Genomic DNA, 19,742 nt, shown 5'->3' on the forward strand with positions numbered 1-19,742 from the left:
CTCGTATACAATACAATTTAAAAAAAGTACAAATCATTGTACTCCGTATTTTTAGCCAATAAAAGATTATCATTGTTGATTGACTAAAAATTAAAATAGACAATTCTTTTCAAACATAAAAAAAATAAAAATAACCGGAGACTATTTATTAATTTAAACAAAGAAAAAATTACGTCCATAATACCTGTGGTTTGTTACGTTTTTCACCACAGCACCTAAATTTTATTTTTAACTTCGGTGGTACCTCAAATATGTTGGACTAACGTGGATAGTACCTAAGACTAACTGCCGTCAATGTTTAGCCGTTAAGCTATCACATGTGCCATGCATGTGAGGACACTTTTGTCCGTTTACATTATTTGTTCCATATAAAAGCTATACTAATCGATCAGTAAACCACAATAGTTCCAGATTATAAACTTTTGTTGTTTCATACTCCCAAAACTTAACATCATGATCTAAACTCCCCGTAACAAAACCATCACCATCTGGTGTGGGAACGATCGATTGAACAGAACCAGTATGAGCTTGCACAACTTCAACACAAGTACCACTTCTCACATCAATAATTTCAAGGGTCCCACTTTTAGTACCAATAACAGCATACTTATTACCAGGAACAAACAAACTACATAGACCAAATCCCGAATCAATAGTACGAATACATGAACCAGTACTCGAGTTCCAAATCTTTACACAATTATGACTCGTTGACATTAAAAGAGTGTTGTCTGAACTAATTGTAACACTTCTTATATCCGAACGATGCCCTTGAAGCTCAATAGCACTCGTTTTTGTAGTTGAATTACTATCTGTTGAATACACCTCTAACAAATTGTTGTTCAAGGATAACGCTAGTGTCGCTAACAACTTTTAGGAACTAACGGGAGAGAACGAAAAAGAGCAAATTTTCTTGGTAGCTCGTATAGTTTGCAAAAGCTTAAATACATCAGAAACTGTAATCTTGGTTAGGTTTCCATCAACATTTAGTTCATAATCCGTCTTTTCGATTGATTTTTTCTCTTTTTTCCGATTGATTCTTCTTTTTGCTTTCCGTTTAGATTCAGCTTCATCTAACACATGATAGATCTCGATGGTTTTCTCTGCAACTTGACAAGCTAAAAGATTACCAGATTTATTGAATCTCAAAGTTGCAACACGGTCTTTGCTCTGTCTTTGAATTTCACCAAATAGTTTCAAGGTTTGCCAATTATTCTCGATTACAGATGAGTCGTTAGTGTCTGTTTGACCGTTTTCAATATGGATTGACCGTTTACGTCATCATGGTTTATAGTATAAAATGGAAGCTTAGCATCTGCTGACCCAGAGACCAAAAACCTCTCATCAGGATCAACATCGACAGACCAAACTTCACTGTAATGCCCCCTATTACTTGTGTACAATGTTACGTATCATGATCCCAAACCCTTAAAAACTTATCCTTTGAGGCGCTAACGAGTTTTTTTTTTTACCAGAATCCAAAAACACAAGATCAATAACCTACATTCCAAACAAACAAGTGGTACACTTTAGCTTACAGACGAAAGAAAACGTTGTATACATCAGCTAAAGAAGCATATATAATGACAGATTCTTAGAATATATACCTGATCACGGTGACCACGAAGACGAAAAATACCTACTTCGCCAATAACGTCCCATAAAACAATGTCGTTGTCCTTGCTACCGGATGCAAGTAATGTATGACAACCCTCAATTTTTCTTTTCATTTCCGCTATATCTATTATTTCTGTTCCATTAATAGGACTTTATGTACTCGTAAACCTTGTTTAACAACCGTTGATTGAATATTAACTTTTGATCGATATTTCATGTTATATAAAGTTTATGTTTTTGTGTATTATCTTTATTATACAAACTGTAAATGTATATAAATACTTATAAGTGATATTGTATAAACTATAAAAATTACTACAAACTAATTAGAACCAAAGTTAATTAATAGAAGTTAGGGTCTAATATATATAAATAAAATGTATCTAAATAAATGTAACCCTAATATTTACAATATTAATAAATAATAATAATAATAATAATAATAATAATAATAATAATAATAATAATAATAATAATAATAATAATAATAATAATAATAATAATAAAAGAAAATATATAATACATAAATAAATAAGTAAAAAGCCGTATAAAAAATAAATAAATAAGATCATATGTATCTGATATGTATCGGCTGTATATTCTGCAGCTTGAACTCCAAGTCTTTTTATCCTAGTTTATCTCTAATTTCTTCCTTAATCCCCAAGAATCATAGTGCAATTAGGAAACCCAATTTATCTATAAAAGCTATCGTGAATTATCAGATTAAATCACCACAGATTCACCTGCATTCAGTCGATCAAATCACCTGCTTTCTCTCCAGTTTCATTATCGAGTACCTCCTGCTTTCCCTCAACCATCCTGTCGACAAAAACCCTCATTCAACCTGCACTTGTCGACTGAATTATCACCTGCAATCCAGCCTGCTTTCCATCTAAAGTTTTGTCGAATAAAAACTGCTGTTGTACCTGTTATTCTGTCGAACCAAACAGCCCAGGAAATTGAGTAAGTCTTCTTCTGTTCTCTATTGAATAATTCGATACCTTTTTACAGCCCAAGGTTACTCATTGTTCTGCTTGTTGCTGCGTTTATTTTCTGTTTCCGTTGCTGCAAATCGTGATCAAAACCAGCCCAGGTTACTGCTGTTCTGTCGTGTTGATTCTGACCCAAACAGGCCTTGTCTGGGTCGTGTTGCTGCTGCTTGCTTTCTGTTTTTCTGTACGCACCGTTGTCATCATCATTCTTGGTCATTAAACCCTAAGGTATCCTAATAACCCTAGTGATCTTGTCTTTATTTAATTACACATAAGTATTGCTAGGTATTATGTTAAGTATAATATTGAAGTATGAATAATAAGGTTTAAAGTTTATAAAGATTTATGAATTGTTGTAAGGTTAATTATTATGATTATTGAAAAGGATTATGATCAAGTATTATAATTAGTTATTAATAGTAGTTATGATTTTATGTAGTAACTAGATTGTGGTAATGATAAAAGATGTATGAATTATAATTATGGAGTAATAAGGTAAAGTAGGTTTAATGAAAGTTGATTAGTAATAATATAATGGGTATGATTAAAGTAAAAGTATAATTAAAAGTATGATTAAAAGGTGATAACAAGTATGATTATGGCTGTTATGATTAGGGTAACTAGTAATTATGAAGAAAACTTATGATTTTATGTTAAGTATTGATAATGCTAAAAACGAACATATATTTCATAGCATTATTCCTCAAGAAAGACAAGCTTTTAGTTGCAATTGTTCTATTTACAAGTGATATTCGTTTAAATAATAAAAGGTGAAGACAAAAGACAGATTCGACGAATTGAAGACGCAAACGACCAAAACACTCAAAAGTACAAAAGACAATCAAAGAGGTTCCAATTATTGATAAGAAACGTCTCAAAATTACAAGAGTACAAGATTCAAAACGCAAAGTACAAGATATTAAATTGTACGCAAGGACGTTCGAAAATCCGGAACCGGGACATGAGTCAACTCTCAACGCTCGACGCAACGGACTAAAAATTACAAGTCAACTATGCACATAAATATAATATAATATATAAATAATTCTTAAAAATAATATATATATTATATTAATATTTAAAACTGTCGGCAAGAAAGACTCCAAAAGGGACTGAGCTATATTTACAAACTCCGCGACTCGCGGAGTTTGAAGGCAAAATGGGCCGCGAGTCGCGGAGCCCCAATTTCTGCAACTCCCTATAAAAGCAACCGAATTCTGATCGCAAAACTACCCTTTTTCTTCTTCTCTCATAAAACGTATTATATATATATATTATAATTTTAATTTTAATTTTAATTTTAATTCTAATAATAACGGTATGTTAGCGAATGTTGTAAGGGTGTAAGTAGAAATTCTGTCCGTGTAACGCTACGCTATTTTTAATCATTGTAAGTTATGTTCAACCTTTTTATATTAATGTCTCGCAGCTAAGTTATTATTATGCTTATTTAATCCAAAGTAATCATGATGTTGGGCTAATTACTAAAATTGGGTAATTGGGCTTTGTACCATAATTGGGGTTTGGATAAAAGAACGACACTTGTGGAAATTAGACTATGGGCTATTAATGGGTTTTATATTAACTAAACAATACCTTGTTAATTTAATATACAAACTTATAATTCGACGTATTTATATATAACCACATACGCTTGACTGGGTACGGTGGGCGGGATATCTATAAATACCAATAATTATTCATTTTACCGGACACGGAACTGGATTAATAGTTAATAGACTTGTTGAAACAGGGGTGAATTACATTCAAGGGTAATTGGTGTAATTGTTAACAAAGTAGTAAAACCTTGGTTTACACGCAGTCGATAACCTGGTGTATTCATTAAACAAAGTATTAAAACCTTGTTACAATTCGAATCCCCAATTAGTTGGAATATTTGACTTCGGGAATAAGAATAATTTGACGAAGGCTTTCGCTATTTATATTTATGACTGATGGACTATTATGGACAAATTCGTATGGACATATTAAATAATCCAGGACAAAGGACAATTAACCCATGGGCTTAAAATTAAAATCAACACGTCAAACATCATGATTACGGAAGTTTAAATAAGCATAATTCTTTTATTTCATATTTAATTTCCTTTATTTTATATTTAATTGCACTTCTAATTATCGCATTTTTATTGTTATTGTATTTAATTGTACTTTTAATTATCGTACTTTTTAATTATCGCAAGTTTATTTTATCGCACTTTTATTATTCGCAATTTCATTATTGTTATTTACTTTACGCTTTAATTTAAGTCTTGTATTTATATTTATTATTTTACATTTGGTTTTAACTGCGACTAAAGTTTTAAAATCGACAAACCGGTCATTAAACGGTAAAAACCCCCCTTTATAATAATAATATTACTTATATATATATATATTTGTATTTTTATAAAAGTAAACTAATATAGCGTTAAGCTTTGTTTAAAAACATTCCCTGTGGAACGAACCGGACTTACTAAAAACTACACTACTGTACGATTAGGTACACTGCCTATAAGTGTTGTAGCAAGGTTTAAGTATATCCATTCTATAAATAAATAAATATCTTGTGTAAAAATGTATCGTATTTAATAGTTTTTCCTATAAAAATATAAGCTATTTTATATACTACTCTGCTAACACATCAAGTATTTTTGGCGCCGCTGCCGGGGAACTCTCTTAAACGCCGGAAGCGCAACGCTAATATAATAATAATAAAAAAAGATTTTTAGTTTACTTTTATTAAAATTCGTTTTTATAAAAATACGTTTTAAATATTCGAAAATATAAAAAGAAAAACAAAAATATAAGTATTTTTAAGATTTTGATAAATATTTAAGTTTTATAAAGTTTCTTTAGTTTGTAAAAATATAAGTTTTATTTAATTTATTTTATAAATATATTTTATAAATATAAAAAAAAAACTGAATTTTTTTTTTAATATATATAAATCTATTTTTAAGATATTTTTAAAGTTATAAAGTAGTTCTATTTTTATTTAAGTTTTTAAATATAAGTTTTTATTAAATAAATATTTTATAAACAGAAAATATAAAAACAGGAAGAAAAAAAACGCGTCAATTTAAACTGTAACAGAGTTGAATTTTGGAATCCCGCGACTCGCGGGGATTGCTGCTTCGAAAACCGCGGAGCCACTCTGACACGGGTACACAGAAATCCTAATCGCATTTAATACGGTGTAATAATTATTATTATTAATTAATTAAGATTTAGGTTTTAATTAAATTAATATTTAATTTTAATTATTTAGTTATATTAAGTTTTAATTAGTTTTATTTATATATTTAAATTAATGCTTTTATAAAATAATATAAAAATAATATTTTTATAAAAATTGTACTTTTTACAACTTTTAGTATATTTTTATATTTTGTCTCTTTTTAATCGTTTTAGCGTAATATTTGTATTTTTAGCTCATATTTAGTTTTAAACTTAGTTTTTGCCATATTTATTTTTACTTCTAGATTTTTAGGCTTTGCCGTAAAATCCCTTAGGTGCTTTTTCTTTAGACTAAGATTTAGGTGCTTTAGAATTTTGCGACGCCTTTTTAAGTTTTAGTTTCTTTTTAAGTTATTTCCATTTGAGATATAGTTTTTCTTGTAAGCTTTAATATTTTTAGACACCTTTTACCTATGCATCAATTATCATTCCAATTAGTAATTTCAATTTGCGATTATAATTTTAAGTTAGTTGTAGTAATAAGGTTAGGTTAGTCAAGTATTTTTAAGTTTTATAAGTTTCTTTTATTTTTCCGTCACCTTTTATGTTTTAACCATTTTTCTTTTTCGACCTTTTTTCGACGAACTCTTTTTCTTTCTTATTTCTCGCTATTCTAGTTTTAGGACATAGATTTTTATTCTACTTCTTATCTAATTTTCTTAAAATTACGAAAATTTATTTTAAGTGGTTAAATTGATAGACATCAAAATTTTCTGGTTCGTAGTAATAGTTGGATTTGTACGTGGACCGGGTTATTGGAGCCAAACAGTCCTCAATTATATTGAGACCAAACGAATCCTGCCCCTCTGCTGCATCTTTTGGCTATTCGAAACGTGGGCAAAATCAGAAAAGTCTATTGATTGGATAACTTATTATAATTTTTCTTTCCTTTTTAAAACTAATAGGATATTCAGTGAATGCACCGAGCAAGACGTTCACCACCTTTTGTACGTTCACCACCTGTAACTAGATCAAGACATTTAGCAAATATTACTGCCATTGATTTTTCTTTAGAATCGTCATCCAGTCGACCAAGTACTTTAGTTCAAATTTCCGATAATCCATTTTTTGAACCCGACCTCACAATTGAGAATCCGGAGAATATTCAGGAACGATTCGTAGATCCTGAACCACTAAACTTTCCTCCGGAACCACCAATCATTCAAACAGAGATTGTTGAGGAACAAACCATTAAATCAGAATCCTCTAGTGATTCCGATTCAACAAGTTCAATTATGGAGAATCTGGAACCTTTAAGTATGGAAGACCGAATGAGAGCTAAACGCACTGGCCAAGGTCACGCAATTACTCATCCAGACATTAATGCGCCAGATTATGAAATCAAAGGACAAATTCTACACATGGTGACTAATCAATGCCAATTTAGTGGTGCGTCGAAGGAAGATCCAAATGAACATCTACGTACCTTTAATAGGATCTGCACACTATTTAAAATCCGAGAAGTGGAGGATGAACAGATATATCTCATGTTATTTCCCTGGACTTTAAAGGGAGAAGCCAAAGATTGGTTGGAATCGTTACCTGAAGGGGCGATTGAGACATGGGATGTTTTAGTTGAAAATTTTCTTAAACAATTCTTTCCTGCATCTAAAGCCGTAAGACTTCAAGCAGAAATTGTTACGTTCACACAGAAGCCAAATGAAACTCTATATGAGGTGTGGACTAGATTTGGAAAGTTGTTAAGAGGATGTCCACAACATGGTTTAGACACCTGTCAAATAGTACAAATATTCTACCAAGGATGCGACATCACTACAAGGAAAGATATAGATATAGCAGCTGGTGGTTCTATTATGAAGAAAACCGAAACTGATGCTTACAAAATTATTGATAACACTGCTTCCCACTCACATGAGTGGCACCAAGAAAAAGACATCGTTAGATCATCTAAAGCAGCTAGAGCCGATTCTAGCCATGACTTAGATTCCATTTCTGCAAAGATAGATGCTGTCGAGAGACGAATAGAAAAGATGACTAAAGATATTCACTCAATACGAATTAGTTGTGAGCAGTGTGGAGGACCACATTTGACAAAAGATTGTCTCAGTATTGAATTAATAATGGAACAAAGAGAGAATATTTCATACATAAACCAAAGGCCTGGAAATAATTATCAGAATAATTATCAACCGCCAAGACCGATTTACAATCAAAACCAGAATTATAACCGAAATATTCCATACAACAACCAAAAATGTCCTAGCAATCAACAAGTATCCAATAATAATTACAATCAGCAAAGACCTAATTTTCAAAACAAACCACCACAACAAACCGATGATAAAAAGCTGAATTTAGAAGATATGATGACGAAGCTAGTTGAAACTCAAACGCAGTTTTTCACATCTCAGAAACAAACTAATGAACAAAATGCTCAAGCATTTAGAAATCAACAAGCTTCTATTCAAAATCTGGAACAAGAAGTAAGTAACCTAGCAAGGTTAATAGGTGAAAGAAAACCGGGAAGTCTACCTAGTGATACAAATGCTAACCCCCGGAATGAAACAGCTAAAGCCATTACCACAAGAAGTGGTACAACACTTAAACCACCTGAAATACCTGTAACTTCTGATGAAGCTATTCCTACTCCACAAAAACCACAACCTGATCAAGATAAGGAAAAAGAACCGGTAGTTGAAAAGGTTAATGAAGATAACACAGTTAAGGATAAACCTTATGTTAAACCATACCAACCACCACTTCCTTACCCGAGTAAAATGAAGAAAGAGAAACTTGAAGCCGAGAAATCCAAATTCTTGGATATGTTTAAACAGATAAATGTAAATCTTCCTTTCATTGATGTGATTTCAGGAATGCCTAGATATGCTAAATTCTTGAAAGATCTAATCTCAAATAGAAAGAAAATGGAAGAACTCTCGGCTGTTACCATGAATGCTAATTGTTCAGCAGTGCTGTTGAATAAGATACCAGAAAAATTATCTGATCCAGGAAGTTTCACAATTCCATGTTTTCTGGGTAGTCTTAGTTCAATAGAAGCATTGGCAGATTTAGGTGCTAGTATAAATCTAATGCCGTATTCACTATACGCTAAACTAGACCTTGGAGAATTGAAACCAACCAGAATAAGCATACAACTAGCCGATAGATCAATAAAATATCCTAGAGGGATAATGGAGAACATGCTAGTTAAAGTCGGTACTTTAGTATTTCCAGTAGATTTTGTTGTTCTGGACATGGAAGAAGATTCTCAAGTTCCTCTCATATTAGGAAGACCATTCTTAAACACGGCTAAAGCAATGATAGACGTGTTCGGTAAGAAATTGACCCTAAGTATAGAGGATGAGAGTGTTACCTTTTCAGTTGATAGAGCAATGCAACAACCGCAATCTGCAGATGATAAATGTTATTATATTCAAACTATAGATGCACATGCAGAATTATTAGAAGAATTTCCAGAATTACAAGGAATAGGAGAATGTTCTTTAGAAGAAGGTAATGAACCAATTGATGAAGCTGAAATGTTAGCTACACTTATAGCTAATGGATATGAACCAACAACAGAAGAAATTCAAATGCTAAAAGAAGAAGACAGATATCGATACAAGTCATCGATAGAAGAACCTCCGAAATTAGAGTTAAAGCCACTTCCAAACCATTTGGAATACGCTTATTTACATGGTGAATCTGAATTACCTGTAATAATATCGTCTTCTCTTACTGAAAATGAGAAATCACAACTCATTTCTGTGTTGAAAGCTCATAAACCAGCCATTGCACGGAAGATTCATGATATTAAAGGAATAAGTCCTTCGTATTGCACACATAAAATCCTTATGGAAGAAGGTCATAAAACGTATGTGCAACGTCAACGAAGACTAAATCCTAATATGCAAGATGTAGTTAAGAAAGAGATTATTAAACTGCTAGACGCAGGTCTAATTTATCCAATCTCTGATAGTCCATGGGTAAGCCCAGTTCAATGCGTGCCTAAGAAGGGTGGCATGACTGTCATTACAAATGAGAAAAATGAGCTTATTCCTACTAGGACTGTAACAGGATGGCGTGTGTGTATTGATTATAGAAAATTAAATGACGCCACCAGAAAAGATCACTTTCCCTTACCTTTCATAGATCAAATGTTGGAAAGATTAGCCGGAAATAGTTACTATTGTTTTCTAGATGGATTTTCCGGATATTTTCAAATTCCAATAGCACCCGAAGATCAAGAGAAACCACATTCACGTGCCCTTATGGTACTTTTGCTTACAAACGCATGCCATTTGGACTTTGCAACGCCCCTGCAACCTTTCAAAGGTGCATGATGGCGATTTTTCACGACATGATAGAAGAATGCATGGAAGTTTTCATGGATGACTTTTCAGTCTTCGGTGATACATTTGAATCATGTCTAGCTAATCTGGAACGAATGCTTATTAGATGCGAACAATCAAATCTAGTACTTAATTGGGAGAAATGCCATTTCATGGTTAAAGAAGGCATCGTTCTTGGACATAAAATTTCAAAAGAAGGAATTGAAGTGGATAGAGCTAAAGTAGATGTAATTGCTAAGCTTCCACATCCCACCAATGTTAGAGGAGTTAGGAGTTTTCTAGGGCATGCCGGTTTTTACCGACGTTTCATAAAAGATTTTTCTAAAATTGCCACTCCTATGAATAAACTCCTAGAAAAGGATGCTCCATTCATCTTTTCAGATGAGTGTATCAAATCTTTTAATATTCTTAAAAAAAAACTCACTAATGCGCCGATCATGATAACACCAAATTGGAATCTACCATTTGAACTAATGTGCGATGCATGTGATTTTGCAATGGGAGCCGTTTTAGGACAAAGGATTGAAAAACGATTTCAACTTATATATTATGCTAGTAAGACGTTACAAGGAGCACAAACGAACTATACAACTACTGAAAAAGAACTCCTTGCTATTGTCTTTGCTTTTGACAAATTTCGATCATATCTCGTTCTAGCAAAAACGGTGGTCTATACCGACCATTCTGCTCTTAGATACCTATTTTCAAAACAAGATGCTAAACCAAGATTAATCTGTTGAATCTTACTATTACAAGAGTTTGATATTGAAATCCGAGATAAAAGAGGAGCAGAAAATCTCGCCGCTGATCATCTTTCTCGTCTTGAAAATCCCGAATTAGAAGTTCTAAATGAATCGGCCATACAAGACAACTTTCCTGATGAATATCTATTGAAGATAGATTATAATGAAATTCCATGGTTTGCAGACTATGCAAACTACTTAGTTTGTGGATTCCTTGAAAAAAGATTATCGTACCAAAGACGAAAGAAATTCTTCAGTGATATAAAACACTATTTTTGGGAAGATCCACACTTGTTTAAAAGTTGTCCCGATGGAATAATATGCCGATGTGTATTTGGAGATGAAGCTAGTAAAATTTTAAACCATTGTCACACAGGACCAACAGGAGGGCATTATGGGCCTCAACTAACAGCAAGAAAAGTTTATGATGCTGGATTCTATTGGCCTACAATTTACAAAGACGCACACCTTCTTTGCAAATCCTGTGATGCTTGTCAAAGGGCCGGAAAAATAAGTCAACGTGATGAAATGCCACAAAATGTCATCCAAGTATGTGAAGTATTTGACATTTGGGGTATTGACTTTATGGGTCCATTTCCAAAATCTCATAATAATCTATATATACTCGTAGCCATTGATTATGTATCTAAATGGGCGGAAGCACAAGCTCTCCCAACTAACGATGCACGAGTTGTAGTCAACTTTTTAAAACGTCTTTTTGCAAGGTTTGGAACACCGAAAGCTTTAATAAGTGATCGGGGTACTCATTTCTGTAATAATCAACTTGAGAAAGTTCTTAAAAGATATGGAGTAACTCATAAAATCTCCACCGCATATCATCCACAAACAAGTGGACAAGTTGAAAATACAAACCGAGCTTTAAAACGTATTCTAGAGAAAACCGTAGGATCAAATCCGAAGGAATGGTCCATTAAATTGGAGGATGCACTCTGGGCTTTTAGAACAGCCTACAAAACTCCAATTGGAACCACACCTTTTAGACTTGTTTATGGAAAAGCATGTCATCTTCCAGTAGAAATTGAACACAAAGCGTTTTGGGCTTTGAAGACATGTAATCTTGATTTACATGAAGCCGGACGTCTACGATTAAGTCAACTAAACGAATTAGAAGAATTAAGACATGAAGCATACGAAAATTCGTTAATCTATAAAGAAAGAACGAAGAAATGGCATGATAAAAGAATCAGAAGTTCAAAAGAATTTAAGGAAGGAGACAGAGTTCTTCTTTTCAATTCATGATTCAAGCTATTTCCTGGAAAATTGAAATCAAGATGGTCTGGACCATTCATAGTCAAAAGAGTTTTCCCATACGGAACGATAGAATTAATAAATTCAAATGGGATTGAATTTAAAGTTAATGGTCACAGAGTTAAACACTACATAGATAGTCCGATGGAAGTCGACAACGAAGTTAATCATAATTTCGACACCACAGCTAACTAAGTGTGGGGAGAATCAAGTCTTTAAAGGATAATATGTATTTCTGTTAGAGTTAGATTATCTGTTTTCGTGTAGTTCTCGAAAATGGAACCCGAATGGTCTTTCCCTAGCGGACCCTAAAGAACTAGTCTTCTCCCCCCATTCTGAATTTTTATTTTTTTAGGTTTTTACAAAATGAAGACTGCCTGTGAACTAAACCATGGTCTAATGCTACACGCTTTGATCACTAAACGTAATAATGACACACTTCCGAGTGAAATAGTATCAGTAATCAGAGAAAGATTGGACGGAGTTAGAAAAGAATCCAGATGCGAAGATAATAAGTTACAATTTGGTAAAGGAAAATCAAAATCCGCAGCGAAAAGAAGAGCACGACACCTAGAAAGATGTCACAAATGCGGAAAATGGTCACATGGAGGTAAATGTTCAAATAATCAAACCTATTCAAACACCGAATTTGTTACTTTATGCAGAGACGGACCGTTCATATGTTTAGAAGAAAAGACACTAAATGCTCGAGGTTACGCCTATGTAGCTATGGAAAACCAATTAAACCGACTATCTTATGAATGGGATAGATCATATAACTAAGAAATCTATTTCACAGGTAAGTCTGTACAGTTTTTATTTTTATTTTTTTATTTTTAACCTTTTGATAATAAACGCTAATTTGCTCACTATAAAGTATTAACTTGGTATTGAATAAAATTAGGTTTGGCGACCGAAATTATTGATATCATTCAAAAATTTATTACATCACTGCGAAATTTAACGTTTATTCTTAAGGTATAAATATCTTTAATCAACCAACCCAAAATATTTCAAAAATTCGTCATGAGTTAAATTAGGTCTTGGAACCGAAATTACTTTACCGAAAAGAGGGGAGCATATTTTTGATAATATTTGATTGATTAAAGTGGGATAAAAAGCCAAAAAGATTTTTAATTTTATTTTTACCATGTTTTTAAAATTAATATATAAATCTTAAATTAATATTGTAAACTTTGTAAAAATAATATATTTAAAATTGTAAATATTTGAAAACTTAATATAAGTTTGGTGTGAATTTATAATATGAATTTTTAAATTAAGTTTGGTGTGAATTTTTAATTTTTAAAATATGAATTTTTAATTTTATGCATTTCAAATTTTAAAGTTTGGTGTTAATTTTTAATATTCATTTTGAATTTTATATTTAAGTTGTGTGAATTTAAAAACAAAAATTTACTTTATCGCATTAAGTTAAAAATATGATTTTTAAAAATTCGTCGTAAGTTGAAGACTAGGTCTTTAAACCGAAATTGCTTTACCCAAGGGAGGGACGAGAACTTTTATTATCATTATTTTTAATCTTATTGAATTAAAGTATGCCAAAAACATTAAAAAAACCCAAAAATCTTAGCTTTTAAAACAATCGCTACAAAAAGACAAATTTTAAAATTTTGTCGAAGGTCGGACTAGGACATCGATCCGAAACGACCTCTTCCTAAATAACAAGGGAAACAAAATTTTAAAATTAATTACTTAATTGTTTTAATATAAGATGTTTAAAAAAAAAAAATACAAACTCCGCGACTCGCGGAGTTTGCAGTTTCAAACACCGCGACTCGCGGAGATATCAAATTACAGAAAAAAATATAAGAGCTGGAACTGATCAGTCCCAACACACCACAAAGAAAAAATACTGCGAAAATAACTGCCGAAAAAACACGCAAAAACACCCCCAAAATCACAATTTTTAACAGTTAATCATCAAATCTTTTACTAAAATCATGTTGAGAAGGATGCTATCAAGGAATTACTCAAGAAAAACGGTAAATTTCTACACCTAAACACCATTTAATCCGAAAATTAGTGTTCTTGAGCAATTTTTTCCCCAATTTGATTTTGATGCTTTTTAGTGTAATTATGCTTAAATTGTTTATGTATTATGCTTGTATAACCTAGATTGATGCTATTTAACATGATTAGAAGCCTTAAATTTCAAATTTTGAGTAATCTAGGGTTTGTGTTCTTGAGCAAATTTGGGGCTGTTTGATATAAACAGGTTATGGCCGATTTTTGTCATGAATTGTTGCTAAATTAAGTAGTGTAACATGTTTAGGTAGTTAAATGATCCAAACTTTGAGCCTAAACATGATTTTGAGAATTAAAGTGGACTTTTTCAAGTCTAAAATTCATGAACTTGATTTTTGAAAGATAATGCCATTTGAAACTTGTTTAATTGCTAGTAATGATTATTTTGACATGTTATTTGAGTTGAATGCTTATGAACTTGGCGAACATTTTCGTGTATGCTTATTTGAAAAAGTGTAGATTTGATAAAAATGTGAAAATGAGCTTAAGTTTGATATAAATTGATCATGTCATTGTAATTATTTTGATTGATGATTTTGCTGACACTAATGCATATTTGGATGCACAAAAATTGTGTTTGATGTGTTTTGCAGGCTGAAAGGGGTGAATCTTCATCCCAAGCTCGCAATGCTCCTGCTGAGAATGCGGAACAACAGGAGGTGGATAACTACTACAAGCAAGATATACCTCATCCAGTCATGACCTTTTCTGATATGCACTTGGAAGATTTGCACCCGAACCTGAGATTTGACAGACTTTGGATAGATTATTCAAAATATCAAAGGGGTTTGCATACTCTTCATTATAAGGTTGTTGAGGTACCTAGGGTCATAGAATGGGGACCATTAGAAGCTGTAGAATTGGCCGGGACAATTAGGGAATTACTTGTACAGAGGTATGGTAATTCTACTTTTAATGACTGGGTACGTTTATTCACCATGCGTAGACCTGTATATAAAGTATGGTGTGAAGAATTGTTGTGTATTATAGAATTAAACGATCGGGTAGCTAGTTTAACCGATCGATCTTTTATTAGATTTTTGTTAGGAGGTTCGATGCGCCACATGTCTTTACTAGACATGGCTCAGGCTTTACGTATATATACGCCTGAGGAGTTAGCATCTGCCGATTGTAGAGGGTTGATACTAAATGGTAGAAAGATAGATGAAAATTTTGATACACACGGTGTATGGAGTCAAATGACAAGCCATCACCGATTCAAAGGGGGAAATTACTCTTATTTGGATATAGATAGAGCTGAATTAAGAGTAATTCATAGGTTTTTAGCTAATTCGATTACACAAAGAGGTAAGAACAAGGAAAAGGTAAATGAACAGGATTTGTTTTACCATATGTGTATTCGAGACCCACAAAGCGCTGTAAGTATACCGTATTGTGTGGGTTATTATTTATCAGCTATGGTTAGGGGGATGAGACCGCATAGCATAATAGGAGGTGGTATTTTTATTACTTTGATTGCTGAATATCTCGGTGTGGATATAAGTCGGGGGGGATTATTAGTCGAAGAACCAGAACCCCGCGATACTATAGGTTTAAATGTATACCATGGTGCGAAAGTTTTGAAGAGGCAAAATAACGCCGCAGTACAATACCATGGTAGACATCCACAGGTTGAGAGAAGCCAACAGCAAGGTAATGTAGGAGGGGGGAATGAAATGCAAGAAATGCAAAGGTTTATAGCTTCACAGGAGTACGAAAATGCTAGACAGAGAGCATTTGAAGATTGGCAAGTTCATCAAAACCAAATCATAGCTCATTGCCAACATATAGGTAGAAACTATATTCCTATACCAAAACCCATATTCCCTCCCTGGTCTATAGAGATGCAACCACCGTATCCTACGTATAACCCTGCCGAAGCATTCTATAGCACCTATGGTTATGCTTGGAACCCCTATTGGTATCAATATCATCCCTAGTCTACTTAGTTTTATTTATTTTGTAATTTGTAATGTTGATATGTTTAATACTTATGTTAATATTGTAATAGTTTTTATAATTTTCTAACTTTTATTCTTAGATTTTAATAATTTTTGAATGTGGGGTAATATACCAAACTTCAAAAATATGTATATATGTTTGCAGTTTATCTTATGTACACAACAGGGTAAAACAACGCATTTTCAAAGACTGGCATTAAGTTCAGCAAAAGCAACTAATTTTGACGACAAGATGCAAAATATATGTGAAATAACAACAAGACGGAATGAACAAATGATGTGCACCATTTATCATTCAGCAAACAAACGCCAATATATTTGGAAACTTTGGTAAAAATTTAATCATTTTCACACAAATCACCCTCAATAATTTAAATTGTTACTGATTTCTTGCAAATGAGGGCATTGCAAGATCTTAAGTGTGGGAAGGGGTTAAATTCTTTCGGATTTTAAATTTTTTTACTCTATACACTTGGTTACCATTAAAAATACTAGTAAAGCAGTAGTTGTATTAGAATCTAGTGCTCTCTGATAATAAAGAACAGCCCTAGTCTTATATACTGACTACCCAATTCTAGTAAAATTTTTAAAAATTTTCAATTAAATGAACTCAAAATCATGTTTATACATATTTATGAACAATAAAACTAGGTTTTAACAACGAAATTATTGTTACCTCAGAAAGGACATAAATTGAGAAACAAACCAAAATGTTAAAATTCATTTAAAATGGAATAGAGGACGATAAAAAGGAAAATAAAAGCCAAGTGTGGGAAAATTTACCAAGTTATCTTAAACATATGTCACATATGTCTGTAACAAATAACTGAAAATACTTTTGCTTTGGACTAAACTAAACTGTTTTACCCGATGAAAGAAAAGAAGAGATGGATCTACACGATGAATCAATTCCATCATTAAAAGGAAGTAAAGTCTTCCGAAAAAGACACGCGCTTCTTGATTTAGGTCATGAAGTTGTCGTCCAGACCAGCTGTAGGTTGACGAAAAACCTAGAAAAGTCATCACTAAAATCAGCAGGAAATCCACGGACCTCAGCATTAAACAGGGTCGCCAAGTGGTCAGATTTATCCTAACCATGAGAAGGATTTATCTCGTAAAATGGGGGGGCACCATGCAAATTAGCTGGATAAGACTAATGAATCAGATCCCCAGAAAGGATAATCTCCTTAAAAGATCAAAAATCAGCTTTTAAGCCTGATATTACTCAATCCTAGAGATTGACCTTAAAGATTGAGAATTCAAACTCATGGAATTCAATGATATCTAAACTCGAGCTTGAACGAGAAAATATTTTGATCAAAAATAAAACCGATTTGTTTTCTGAAAACCCTATTTTCAATGCGTTCATTACCATTGAACGTAAAATCCTAGGAATTCACCTGGAATTCATTAGGTCACCTGAACCAAATCGGGTGTCAACCGTAAGAACGGTGGTTGCATAGTGGTCAAAAACAGGACCTTGTGCCAGACCGAAAAATCATAAGGGTGAGCTTTACTATTGCTCCTACCAAGGATAGTAATTGCGTCTGATACGTTATAGACCATAATTAAAAGCATGTCAGGGGACATTGCCTTAACAGTTGCTTGTTCAACGCTTTCCTTTACAACCGGACGGTAGTTTACCGAAAGGTAATATACGGGACAAGTAAACTGGACGTGTTGCTTTCCAAATACAAGGTTAGCAAGTGGGTGACACAAAACCATAAGTTTTGAGCTAAAATTTTCAAATCTGAAACCCACCAAACCCACAAAAATATTTTGCAAACACCGGTAAAGGGTTATTCCAGAAAACTTATCTAGGGTAAAAACTAGATTTAATTTTCAAAAGATCAAATGTTTTCATAAAGATCCAATTTCCTTAATGGATCTAAATTTTTATAGTCATGTGGGACTGTAAACCATATCGTTACTACCATTGTTTATACCACCGTATAGAAATCACTGATGTACAAAGTGTGAAGAATAAAGAAGTGATTCTAGTATTTCAAGACGATATTGCTTGAGGACAAGCAACGCTCAAGTGTGGGAATATTTGATAATGCTAAAAACGAACATATATTTCATAGCATTATTCCTCAAGAAAGACAAGATTTTAGTTGCAATTGTTCTATTTACAAGTGATATTCGTTTAAATAATAAAAGGTGAAGACAAAAGACAGATTCGACGAATTGAAGACGCAAACGACCAAAAAACTCAAAAGTACAAAAGACAATCAAAGAGGTTCCAATTATTGATAAGAAACGTCTCGAAATTACAAGAGTACAAGATTCAAAACGCAAAGTACAAGATATTAAATTGTACGCAAGGACGTTCGAAAATCCGGAACCGGGACATGAGTCAACTCTCAACGCTCGATGCAACGGACTAAAAATTAGAAGTCAACTATGCACATAAATATAATATAATATATAAATAATTCTTAAAAATTATATATATATTATATTAATATTTAAAACCGTCGGCAAGAAAGACTCCAAAAGGGACTGAGCTGTATTTACAAACTCCGCAACTCGCGGAGTTTGAAGGCAAAATGGGCCGCGAGTCGCGGAGCCCCAATTTCTGCAACTCCCTATAAAAGCAACCGAATTCTGATCGCAAAACTACCCTTTTTCTTCTTCTCTCATAAAACGTATTATATATACATATATTATAATTTTAATTTTAATTTTAATTTTAATTCTAATAATAACGGTATGTTAGCGAATGTTGTAAGGGTGTAAGTAGAAATTCTGTCCGTGTAACGCTACGCTATTTTTAATCATTGTAAGTTATGTTCAACCTTTTTATATTAATGTCTCGTAGCTAAGTTATTATTATGCTTATTTAATCCAAAGTAATCATGATGTTGGGCTAATTACTAAAATTGGGTAATTGGGCTTTGTACCATAATTGGGGTTTGGATAAAAGAACGACACTTGTGGAAATTAGACTATGGGCTATTAATGGGTTTTATATTAACTAAACAATACCTTGTTAATTTAATATACAAACTTATAATTCGACGTATTTATATATAACCACATACGCTTGACTGGGTACGGTGGGCGGGATATCTATAAATACCAATAATTATTCATTTTACCGGACACGGAACTGGATTAATAGTTAATAGACTTGTTGAAACAGGGGTGAATTACATTCAAGGGTAATTGGTGTAATTGTTAACAAAGTAGTAAAACCTTGGTTTACACGTAGTCGATAACCTGGTGTATTCATTAAACAAAGTATTAAAACCTTGTTACAATTCGAATCCCCAATTAGTTGGAATATTTGACTTCGGGAATAAGAATAATTTGACGAAGGCTTTCGCTCTTTATATTTATGACTGATGGACTATTATGGACAAATCCGTATGGACATATTAAATAATCCAGGACAAAGGACAATTAACCCATGGGCTTAAAATTAAAATCAACACGTCAAACATCATGATTACGGAAGTTTAAATAAGCATAATTCTTTTATTTCATATTTAATTTCCTTTATTTTATATTTAATTGCACTTCTAATTATCACATTTTTATTGTTATTGTATT

General features: G+C 32.6%; 1 pseudogene; it reads right to left on the minus strand.

Annotated features, from left to right (window-relative positions):
• Window positions 1-375: 375 nt before the first annotated feature.
• LOC139848601 (uncharacterized) overlaps window positions 376-19,742 on the minus strand; it is a 42,426-nt pseudogene continuing 23,059 nt past the window's right edge.

Source organism: Rutidosis leptorrhynchoides, chromosome 5 (genome assembly GCF_046630445.1).
Source record: "Rutidosis leptorrhynchoides isolate AG116_Rl617_1_P2 chromosome 5, CSIRO_AGI_Rlap_v1, whole genome shotgun sequence".
NCBI classification, from domain to species: domain Eukaryota; kingdom Viridiplantae; phylum Streptophyta; class Magnoliopsida; order Asterales; family Asteraceae; genus Rutidosis; species Rutidosis leptorrhynchoides.